At 45.3% G+C, this 12,465-nt stretch overlaps 1 long non-coding RNA gene across 3 annotated transcripts in view; it reads right to left on the bottom strand.

The window, feature by feature from the left end:
• The window catches only part of Gm35240, an 85,675-nt gene extending 73,816 nt beyond the window's left edge, over positions 1-11,859 (bottom strand). For all 3 annotated transcript variants that reach the window (XR_381705.3, XR_381706.3, XR_381707.3), the window contains exon 1: positions 11,775-11,859. This is a non-coding gene — a long non-coding RNA (predicted gene, 35240). The remainder of the gene's footprint in view (positions 1-11,774) is intronic.
• Between the last annotated feature and the right edge of the window lie 606 nt (positions 11,860-12,465).

Below are 12,465 nucleotides of genomic sequence, written 5' to 3'. Positions count from 1 at the left end.
ACGTCCAGCACTGTCGTCCCAGGACAGAGAGTGGCAGAGAGAAATCCCAGAGAGTTCCCAGAATGAATGAACACACTCCAGTTAGCTGCATAGGCTGAGGCCATTAGCATTTGTTAACAGCCCTGTTTTCCACACCTGACCAGTCTGAGGCCCAGGTGACACCTGGTAGCCGTCACACCTGTGCCATGTAAAGAGAATCCTGGCAAAGTGTCCACAACTCATCCCTCTTTCCCTCCCTGCTCATGATGGTCAAGCCAAGGGAGAGAGCAACCCAGTACAGTAAACAGAAAAGAGAAACAGCTGGTCTGAGGGAGGATTTCATGTGTGCTCAGTACATGCAGGGTGGTTCTCCTGCTGTCCCCGTTGCTAGTCCTGCCCTGTGTGGTACAGCATACAGGCTGCCTGTGCCTGTTCCTTCTAGGACATCACCACTACCCAACTGTTTAGTCGGCCATTGCCCTGGTGTTTGCACAGGAGTGGGTCAGACGCCTGAATCCAGCCTTCCCAGATGAGACCATGAGGCTTCCTGCTGGGAGTACCTGAAGTCCCATCCGGGCACATCTGCTTCTTCATCTGCATTTCCCATTTCCGTGCCCCACACTTCATCTGTAACAGCCATAGCACTCCATCTTCTGTGTCATCCAGAAAGGGGTCTCCTTCCAGATCCATGGTAACAATGCTATGCTTTGGACGTAGCTCAGTCTTCCATGTCACCAAGGGAAGTGCCTGAACCTAAATTGGTCACCCGATTTCAGGAGGTGGTGAGTGTGTGTGTATGTGTGTGTATGTGTGTGTGTGGGGGGAGGCATTTTGATGATGGTGGTGATGATGATGATGGGAGGGATCTTTCTACGTTGTGAAAACTAAGAAGCAAGCCTGAAGCTCCCTGGGTGGATGGAGCAGGCAGCAGCAGATATTTGCCACATGAACAGAACGCCACTGGAGAACCAGATTAATTCTGCAAAGCAAAGCAGTGGGTCAGAGGGAAATGGGATTCTAAAGATGCCATCTGAATGTCTGAGTCTAGGGGAGTCTAAGGGAAAGGCTCTTCACGTTGTTCTGGGAGCCAACACTTGGCTTTGTACTGAAGCTAATTAAAGATAGAATTTCTGTCCTTGTAACCACTGTTTCAGTAGGGCATCTTCCCACCCAAACCCCGAGAGTCATTTCTGTTATCTGAGGTTCTTATACCAGAGAGAAAATCTTAAGCTGCTGAAAAGCATCAGGGCATCCTTAGTCCTGCATCCCTGCATCTGTCGCAGGTAGGCTTGCCCCTCAGCTTTCACAGCCTGCTAGGCTGCTTCCTTGACTGCCAGAGTCCTTTCCCCTTACAGCTCACAAAGGAGACCACTTCAGAGAAGTTCTGTTTGTTATGCTGTGTCTGTCTCCGAACTCCTCTTGGAACTAGATCTAAGAGGTTGTGATGGTCTCTTCTGGGCCATAGGTCCATTACATTGGCAGGGAAGAGGTCTGCCATTAGAAGACGATGCAGGAAACAGGAAGGCAATGAAGCGAAGGCCACCCAGATCTCCAGCATAAGAGCAGTACTGGTCTACCCTTGAGGTCATGAACCTGGTCATTTCTCCTAGCAGTACAGCACACCATGTCCAAGTATTAAAATAGCATTTGCTTTAGACTTAAAACTGCAAACAGTTTTATTTGCAACTGGATTTCCACTCCTCTGTTATTTGATAGTTTCTTTTTAAAAAGAGTTATCTGCAAAAGACACAGCCTACAGGAAAGTCTGTCCTGCTGAGCCACGCAATGAAGCAGCAAATGCAGCCAGCCCTAGTATATGTCCCCTTCTCCAAGAACTCCAGGATGGCTGTGAGGCTGTGTGTGTGTGTGTGTGTGTGTGTGTGTGCCTGTGTGTGTCTGTGTGTGTCTGTGTGTGTGTATGTGTCTCTGTGTGTGTGTCTGTGTGTGTGTCTGTGTGTCTCTGTGTGTGTCTGTGTGTGTGTCTGTGTGTGTCTGTGTGTCTCTGTGTGTGTCTGTGTGTGTCTGTGTGTGTGTGTGTCTGTGTGTATGTATGTGTATTGGGTAGATGTGTCTAGACAATGAGGACTGTGGAGGATAGGTGAAGGGTCAAGTAGGGAGGAGAGAGCTGACTTGTCACAGAGAGGACTGGGAACAAGGAGGCTCCCACTTGCTAACATGTGAATGAATAAGAAATAAAACCTAGTGCCCACAGACTCATCACAGCCCATTTTAATCCATCCAGAGTACTTTAGCCAGGACTACCAGAGAGCCTCCAAACTGCGAGGCATGGGTTTTCTCACCAATATTTCACATGTTGTCATAACCATAGACTGGGATAGTGAATGTCTGTCATGTTCCTTCTAGAAAACACAGACATTACAATGGATAAGGACTAATGCACACACACTCACCAGAGAAAGCAACATAGAACTACTTTTAAATTATTCATAATTAATATTTGATTTAGTAAATTAGTCTATTAATAGTGCAAAAATAAAATTTTAATTCCTCAAGTAATTTGCAATAATATTTAATAATCGGCAGTATCTTAAGTAGCAATTTATTCTTTTGATGAATCATTTGTTAATTAAATGAATAGCCCTTCTACCTCTAAGAGAGTATATCTTTTTGTAATTAAAACATTTCAATTAGTTTTAAGCAATTTTATGTGCTTCAAATCTACGAAAACCAATTTAATAACCAAACTTTGAACATTACCATTCACATCACAAAACTATATTAAAGGCTTTTTAAAACAATATCCTTTCTATTAGTCAGTTATTCTTGGTGTGGAAAACATATTAATTGACCTTGATAACAGGAGCTGATATCAAGAACTAGACCAGCTCATTTAGACATATGACATAGTATGACTGTGTGCATCTGGGATGCTGTGGCCTGTTGGTCTATATGCAATAACTAACAGCAGACACTAGAGAGAGGTGGACAGAGAGGGGGGGAGTTCATTCTCTGGGTATGGGGGAGTTTGGCTCTGGGTCTCTCTATAGATACCCAAATCTGTGGGTGTCAAGTCCCTGATAATAAAATGTTACAGGATTTGCTCCACACAGCTTCCTGTATATTTTCAATCACCACTAGATTACTTATAATACCTACCATAATGTAAACCTTTATTGCATTGGTTAAGAAATAATGACAGGGGAAAACCTATCCATATTCAATATGGGTTAAATTTCTTTTTTTAATATTTTCAGTTCATGGTTGGTTGCATGCATGGATGCAAAGCCTTCAAAAATGGAGGGTCAACTGTTCACCGATGTACTTGAATGAAGAATGTATTTTGGTTTGGCACCTCTGATGCTCATTTTCTGGAGGCCATATGCAGAAACATAATTAGAAATAGGGTTCATGAAACATGAATATTCTTTATTCAGAAAGAGACCCGAGCAGGTCACACTTGCCTCCGAAGAAAGCTAGCTCATTATCATTTTTTCTCTCTCTCTCTCTCTCACCATGCCCAATACTTGTGTAATGCATTCTAGTTTTCAAAGTGATTTCATATACATTATCTTATTTGGAAGGCAATGTGGTGTAGCAGAAAGAAAATTAGACCTGAGTCGAGGAAGCTGAATTGTAGCCAGCTCTCTCCCACTAGATGCCTGTGACCTTGCCTAAGGTACTTAACCCATGTAGCAGAAGGGTCTTCATCTGAAGTATCCCAACATTAGACTAGATAATCTCCGGGGCCCCTTCCAATCTACAACTCTGTAATTTTACAGAATATCTAGTATAAAAGACTGTGTGTGCACATGTACCTGTGAACGTGTGTGCCTCTCTTGGAGTGTGAATTCTTTCAAATAAAAAAATGTTATCATGGCTTCCCTGAAAGCACTTTCCCTTCTGCCTTGGAGGAAAGATTCAAATATCAGGGAACTCCCAGGCAGCTGAACGACCCCTCTGGGACTCAGCAAGTCCCTAGATTGGGTTTCAAAACCTAATGTGGATATGAAATGTTTCCATCCACTTACAAAATAAAAGTCCAATAAAAAGCAGTAGCTTTTTATTATTATTTAGATTTAAATCATCCCCTGCAGTGTTGAAAGCCCAAAGGCGACCTCCTGCATTGAGCAGGATCTCAGAATCAGATGGAAGCTGAACACAGCCCAGGCGACAGCTGCATTAGACTTCATGACCTGCCTTGGAGCCTATTCTTGCTCTTTGCTTTCCGTGTTCCTTTGAGGCCAGCAAACAGAATAAGTGCTGAAAGCTTGTTATAATTTTAAAGAATCCCTAACCTACTGAGAGATTCTAACTTTTAGCATTTGTGGGTCATCTTTTGTCTCTCCACTGGCTCCTCTGCCTCAATTCCTTTAAACTAACCGAAAACAATTTTCATCCCTAGCTTCGAAGAAATCTTGTGGCTCCCCCACCAAATCTTGTCTCGGCATCCTCAAAGGTGCTCACTCCCTCTTCTTCCAAGTCTCCTCCCACTCTGGCCTCAAACTTAGGCTCAAGAAAATAAGATCAGAGACAGACTCTAGGGAAATGAGGCCTACACACCAGAGGTCCACTGAGGGATGGAATGTTATGGTTTTCTGGACCAAGCTGGTCAGAGCTTAAGCAAAAGACCTGAGATATCCCAGGAGCTCAGGCTATCTTAGGGGTTTCTCCTGCTAACTGCTAAAACTCAGGTTGGTGGATCGGGGACTATACAAGGGATTCCACACTTAAAGACTCCCAAACAAGACACAAGAATCCTTAGAAAGCATGTCAGTTAGATCTCAGGTCATTGCTCTCCACTCAAGGCAACAATGTTACTCACCTGCCCAAGGGTGGCACCACCCACAGAGAGCTGGGTCCTTCATTCCAATCATGAATCAAGAAAAATGCCCTATGGCAGTGTTTCTCAACCTCTGGGTTGAGACCCCTTTGCAGGCCAACTGACTCTTTCACAGGGGTCTCCTATCAGATATCCAGCCTATCAGATATTTACATTATGAATTCTAGCCATAGCAAAAGTACAGTTATAAAGTAGCAGGGAAATAATTTCATGGTTGGGGGTCAGCACAACTCGAGGAACTGTATTAAAGGGTCCCAGCATTAGGGAGGTAGAGAAGCACTGACCTACAGGCAATCTGGGTAAGTTTGTTGCGGTTGTGAGTGAGATGCTTACACAGCTCTTACTAGCGCTGTTCTAAGCAGCAAGAATACACCTGTGAACACATCAGACAAAAATCTCCACTGCTGCCATGGAGTTTCGGTCCTTGAAGAAGAAAAATATCACTGGGTAAGTATGTGATCTGGTTTGTTAGGCGCAGTAGCAACCGCTGTGATCAAAAGGGGACATGAGACGGCTAAGTGGCATTGGGATCAGAGAAGCGCTGTTTGCTATTTCAAAGTGGCCAGGGAGAGTCTCACTACTGAGATGATCATGGCAAAGGCTTTTTTAAGGGGAGGGAGAGAGCCAAGCAGCAGAAGAGGGCATGTTGAAAACAGGAACGGGAGCAGGAGACAGCCAAGGATTTGAGAGCCGGGACAGTGATGGGGCAGAATGGCCCAGGAGGATAGAAAAGAATGTGAGGTCAAAAAAGTAGTCACAGCAGAAAGTACAGGCTGTGCCACGCCATTATGAAGATATTAGCTGTTGCTATGAACAAAGTGAGAAACCGCCGGAGGGTTTTGAGCTGAGAGCTTAAGTATAAGAGGCATGCTCTGAGTTGAATTTTGAGAGGACTCCTCTGACAGCCATGTTGAGATTAGATTGCAGAGAACAAAAGACAGAACCAGGGACAACATCAGGGAAGAAGCGAGTGCTCTGGTCACCTGAGTCCACATGTGCCACACTGCGTGATACCTTCCACGGGCCCAAAGGGCAGAGCTAGCATGTTGTGCACTGGGATATCCAGAACTGTGGCCCAAGTAAACCTCTTCTATTTATAAATTGATATCTCAGGCTTTTTGTTATAGAGATATAGAACTAACACAGACAGTGAGGCTACAACTAATTCTGCACTTCCCTCCCTCCTTTACTTGTGTTCTCTCTCTCTCTCTCTCTCTCTCTCTCTCTCTCTGTCTCTCTCTTTCTCCCTCCCTCCCTCCCTCCCTCCCTCCCTCCCTCCCTCCCTCCCTCCTCCCACCCCCATCTCTCCAGGACATTTTTACCAATAATAGCTGTTCTACTAACCCAGAGCTGTAGGCTATGGGAAAGTGTGACACCTACTGAGTTTATCACTGAATGGACTATCCTCCAAAAATCTTATGTCAATGTTATATCCATAGCTACAGTGTCCGTGTTTTTCAAGGGGGTATTTAGACCATGAAAGAGTCACAGAGCTGAAGAGGGGGCCCCTGCCATAAGGTGAAAGACGTCTCCCCAGTCCACCTCATACAGGTCAGATCCAGAGCAGAGCAGTATCAGGAAGCAGAAGCTCGCTAGAGGATGGCCTACTCAGCAGAGGCTCCCAGGATGGAGTTTCTCACGCCCCACCCCCTGCTGTATACCACCTTCCTCCTGGTCCCCAGTGTATCCCTCCTTCTCCTCCTTTGATTGTCATCCTCTTGACAATGGAAACCTCCCCCATCTCCTAAAGGATTCAGCCCCTTCAAAACCATCCCACGCCCTTCAAACTCTAGCATGCCAGGCTTCTACAAGACTCTTTTAGTTCTCAAGCAGAGCAGGAAGATGTTCAGGTGATGAGTCCAGGAGACAGCCACAGTGACTGAGGCACACTTTGGCACTGAGTGTTCAAGGGTCAAGGTTAAACATCTAATATGGCAGAAGTGGTCTTACTCCATCTCCATTCCAAGTATACAGTGCTGGAAATGAGAGCAGAGATAAGGCCTGTCATAGAGTTTTATTGTCACGAAGAGGCACATGACCAAGGCAACTCTTATAGAGGCAAAGATTTAATTGGGTCTGGATTACAGTTTCAGAGGATTAGTCCATTATCATCATGGTAGGAAGCATGGCAGCATGCAGACAGACTTGGTGCTGGAGGAGCTGAGAGTTCTACATCTTGATCCAAAGGCAGCCAGGAATTCTACACTGGGTCAAGCTTAAACATAGGAGCAGACAAGCCCACCCCCATAATGACACACCCATTCTAACAAGATCACACCTACTCCAACAAGGCCATACCTCCTAATAGTGCCATTCCCTGTCGGGCAGGCATTCAAACACATGACTTTATGGAGGCCAAACCATCACAAGACCCAACCCAGATCATGTCCACCACTGGTTCTCTGCTTCATTCAAGGTGCAAGCATATCTATCCCACATCAGCACTAATGGAAACATGGCCCATTCTCCCACAGGGAAGGCTTATTGCTCCTAATATTGTGCCTTTGACCTTCTTCTTGATGTTCTAGAAGACATCCCATTTAGCTTAGTATGTGGGAGACAGAGCTGCCTGGCTTTGAAACCCGGCTGCTACTCACCAGCATTCCCCTAAGCAGGTTATTTGGCTCAGTTTTGTCATCTGTGAAATGGGAAGGACAGCAACACCTAACTCCTGTGAGTTGGTGAGCAACGATATGAAGGCCAGCAGTGAGTGCTTACGAAATCAAATTTACTCCTCAGAAAAGGGCATGTTCCAGGTCATCCTGCCAAAGGAGTGTCCTATGTGACATGCAATAGACCTTTAGATGTATTGTTCTTGTTGTCTAGTTAGTGAATGGGGTCTGAACACATAATCCAATGTGAGCCTAAACAAGTTGCTATGTTGCTAATGCTCATGAGAGCAGCTGGATGTTGGTTTTGACATGTCCCAAGAAATGTTCCACAATCACACACTCCAAGGAGGACAGAAGCAATTGATACTATTTTAAGGTGATGGTGCTATTGAGACTCTCATCACCTCTGGTATTATGCCTATGTAAGACAAAGAGCCAGCCCTGTTCTCTGCAAAGAAGAGACGAAGCACCTCAAACCCCAACTCTTAGGGTTCCCCAAGAGTGTGTGCATTACCTGAAACTAAACAAGCTCAGTAGATGCTGTTATTCTCTTCTTATACTGTTTTCTGAACCAAGCGTTGTTCTTTTTCTCCTTTGCTGTCAGGTAGAATGGCCAAATTGCATCCCTTTTTTCTCTCAGTGAAATCAAATGGGTCTTCAATATGTTCAAATCATAGAAGAGATTCTTATCTCAGCAAGCCAAATGAGTGGATGGGAATGGAGCCTACAATGGGTATGGAGTATTGTGCTATGAATGCTGTGTGTACATGTGCCTGTGTGTGCAGTACATATATAGGGTGTTTGCATGGAGTGATGCAAAATTGCATGTTTGTATGTACATGTGTGTGTGCTGTGTCTTATGTGCTGCATATGATCTGTGTATGAGTAGTGTGTTATTTATATATGTGATATATATGGGCATTTAGATCTATATTTGTGTTCAAATGTATGTGTGTGTGTGTGTGTGTGTGTTTGTGTGTGTGTGTGTGTGTGTGTGTTAGGGAAGTGAACCAGAAATGGGGAGCACAGTGAAGCTAGGCCCTGACCTGGCCATGATAAGAACAGTAAGTATATGCTCTGTGAGTGATTTACATACATTATCTCTAAACTGTACAATACCCCATAGGGTTGTTTACAAATGAGGAAAATGGTTGTTAAAGAGGTTAAACTTAGCAATTTTCCCAAGGCCAGAGCTAGTAGATGGAGTAGAATTGGATTTATGACTGTCTGGCTAATTCCACACACTCTTGCTTCTTCACTCACACCAGGAACTGACGTAGCAACTCCTACCTGATATCTTGCATTCCTTGACTAGTGATCTGCAGGCTGAAAATATCAAAAAATAGGAATACAGAAATAGTGATCCATGAGTTGAAATTGTATAGCTGTGAGCACCTCAGAGAAAGCTCTAGACAGCCTGGCCAGCTTTGCCCTATGCAGAATGTGACTGTCCCCTTGTCCAATGTACCCACACAAAAACATAGATATGGGAGACAACTGTATACATGTAAGAGTCTGAGAGAAACTAAAGCACCCACAGATGCAGTCAGAATTTCTTTGCCTTTTGTGGCACCTCTTTAAAGTTCTCTCTACCCATTACATTTGTTCCAGCATCCAGATTTAACCATGTGAGTGGAGGAGGGGGCCAGAGTGGGTTTTACAATCCTGCTAATTCTGGAAATCAACAGCTATCCTTGAAGCTGGGGAGATGGTTCAGCAGCTAAAGTGCTTGCTGCGTAGGCATGGTGACTGGAGTTCAGATCCCCAGCGCCCCAGCAACTGCTGCAGAAAGCATGGCGGCCTGCCTGTAACTCCAGCACTTAAAAAGTGGAGACAGGCAATCCTCAGAGCAAGCTGTAGACTAGCATTATGGGTAAACTCTGGATTCAACTGAGAGACCCTGCTTTAATGAACAAGGTGGAGAGTGACTAAGAAAGACTCCCAACATCTACATTGGTCTCTCTATATATACACATATATGTAGATGATATATACATAAACATAGCTACAAGGATGTGAGCACAAACATATGCACGCATAAACACTCCACAAAAAGAAGAAAAACCAAAGAAGTACAAAGGCCATTAAGTTTGGTGTTGATTTTTTTTTTAATAACCACAGCAATCATTGAAAGAGTAGAGAGAACACAAAAGGGAGGATCGAAGGGAAAGGATGTAAGTGGGGAGATCTAAGCTGAAAAGAATAGATAGAAATAGAATAGCTGCTGAGTGACAGACACCTTCCAGGTACTTCACAAAGGCAATTGGCCCTCTCATCAGTGAAGATCTGAGGCTATCAGGTTCCAGTAACAAAGCCATACTGCAGAAGACAGGCAGTGAGTGGTGGGGGTGCATCTCTTCACTTGGTTCCTGACTGCCTCTGACAGGGGCTCATCATTTACCTAGAGACCCCCTGGAACTTCTATGGTCATGTGGACCCAGGGCATAGATGTTGAAGCATACTTGATTCGGTATTGGAAAGATTTTAAATTTTCAAGGAATTTCAGAAAAGTATGCATTGGATAGAGCTTCAGCTCCTGAGGCCTGAGATGTCATAGTGTGCAACTACTGAATAAAACATGCATGAGAAACATTGTCAAGCAGGTTGGAGTCTAGTCTGGTTATCTCCCCCTATAAAAGCCATGGTATAGAATCCTGTTCACTAGCATGCCCTCTCAGTGTGTCAGCTCTGCTTGGGACTAGAGATGCAATGGAGAATGAGGAATGTCTTTGCTTTCTATGTAATGGATGCACTTCTTGTGAACAACAGGAAGTAAATAGACAACTTCAAAATGTGAAAAGTGCTATAGATAGATAGATAGATAGATAGATGGTGGAAGGAAGGAAAGAAGGAAAAACGGATAGATGGATGAATAGACAGACAGACAGACAGATGTCTGATGATGGACAGGTGAGCATCAAGAGGTGGAAGAAAGTAGGTCTCACCTAATAGGCTCTGCGGCAGGCTAATGCTGGGGTGCCAGCACCTCTTGCCAAGTCCTTGGGTGAATTACTCTTTGGTGTCTGGGTGTTCTCATTCTAAAGCTAGACTGGTAGTAATGTCCAGTACTGCAGAGTGCTTGAGAGAGGGTTCAAGATAGTTACACAAAGCATCAGCAAATAGAAATTAAGAGCAATGAAGGCATTCTTGATCACAGACAACAGGATTTACTCGAGTGCACACAGAGGGACAGAAAAGTGGGATTCCATTCCCGAATAGTGGAGTGTTTCCCACTACACCTTGCACTATTTGAGATGCACAGTACCTTATGTTGCCAAACAACTTCCTATGCTTGAAAATCCCCCCTGTCCAGCTAGGTAGACACCAGAAATCAACTCTGCTAGTCCTCACAGCATCAAATCATAAATTCTGCTATCCAACCTATGCACAACTGTACCTCCTGATGAACTTCTGCAGGGAAGACAGGATCGCAACTGAGTATGGCTGAGGACAACATACTAGGCAGAGCCACCACTGTAGACTGCAAAATCAGGGCACCTCTCCACCTATTTATCAGCCTAGAACCTACATAGCATTCATCCATTAAATCACACACATGTTTGTGGGTACATCTGCCTGTTAGATCATAAACACTGCCCAAGTCCTGGCTTCCAGGTTTCTGATGTCTACCTAGGTGGGCAGTAGACATACCATGAGGGATTTTTCAAGCATATGAAGATTAGCTGTCAGTTCTGGGTACTGTGCATCTTAAACATCCAAGATACATAATAAAGATCCAAATATCTGGGCAACCCAGCCTACGCCTAATGCTCATGCTTCTTACTCCTAAGAAAGCAAATCAGAGCCAAGCAAGAGCCCCATTTGACCTTTATTTCTATTTTCCTGAATTGGTTATAAAATGAGAAACGGATTAGAGAAAACAACAATTATAAACCATTTTACATCAGGAGTTCTGAAAAAAAAATGTAAAAGTCTAAACATACCAGGCACCAATGAGCATGCCGAGGGAAGAGAAACTCCCAGCTCTTTTGCTACACAATTCAGAAATAACCAGACTTGAAGAGGCCCATGCTCAACGACCCAGAAGCCCCACTCCTGAGGAAGAAATTCCAAGCATTTACACAGAGACAAAATAATGAGTGTCAGAGCATCACTATTTGTAATGCTGGAAAATTGGAAATGACCAGACTACACATCAACCAGAGAATGGATGAAGAAATTGGGCTTCTCAAATAATAGAAGAACAGCCAGCAGCCCTAAATGAAATAGAAGTACACTATCAACATGTATGATAACTGAGACATCAGCACTGAGTCAAAAACAATCCACAGAAGGAAAGAAGAAAATCTGCAAGCCGATGGCAATTAAATAGGAAATTTAAATGCAGAACAGTGAAATCATGTATTCACAGTTACACTTACATGACATGAAAATGACATCACGAGCAGCGGTCGCCATCTTGGTCCGGGACCCGCCGAACTTAGGAAATTAGTCTGAACAGGTGAGAGGGTGCGCCAGAGAACCTGACAGCCTCTGGAACAGGCAGAAGCACAGAGGGGCTGAGGCAGCACCCTGTGTGGGCCGGGGACAGCCGGCCACCTTCCGGACCGGAGGACAGGTGCCCGCCCGGCTGGGGAGGCGACCTAAGCCACAGCAGCAGCGGTCGCCATCTTGGTCCCAGACCCGCCGAACTTAGGAAATTAGTCTGAACAGGTGAGAGGGTGCGCCAGAGAACCTGACAGCTTCTGGAACAGGCAGAAGCACAGAGGCGCTGAGGCAGCACCCTGTGTGGGCCGGGGACAGCCGGCCACCTTCCGGACCGGAGGACAGGTGCCCGCCCGGCTGGGGAGGCGACCTAAGCCACAGCAGCAGCGGTCGCCATCTTGGTCCCAGACCCGCCGAACTTAGGAAATTAGTCTGAACAGGTGAGAGGGTGCGCCAGAGAACCTGACAGCTTCTGGAACAGGCAGAAGCACAGAGGCGCTGAGGCAGCACCCTGTGTGGGCCGGGGACAGCCGGCCACCTTCCGGACCGGAGGACAGGTGCCCACCCGGCTGGGGAGGCGGCCTAAGCCACAGCAGCAGCGGTCGCCATCTTGGTCCCGGGACTCCA

Source organism: Mus musculus, chromosome 12 (assembly GCF_000001635.26).
Source record: "Mus musculus strain C57BL/6J chromosome 12, GRCm38.p6 C57BL/6J".
NCBI lineage: Eukaryota > Metazoa > Chordata > Mammalia > Rodentia > Muridae > Mus > Mus musculus.
This window is presented reverse-complemented; position numbering and strand designations above follow the sequence as displayed.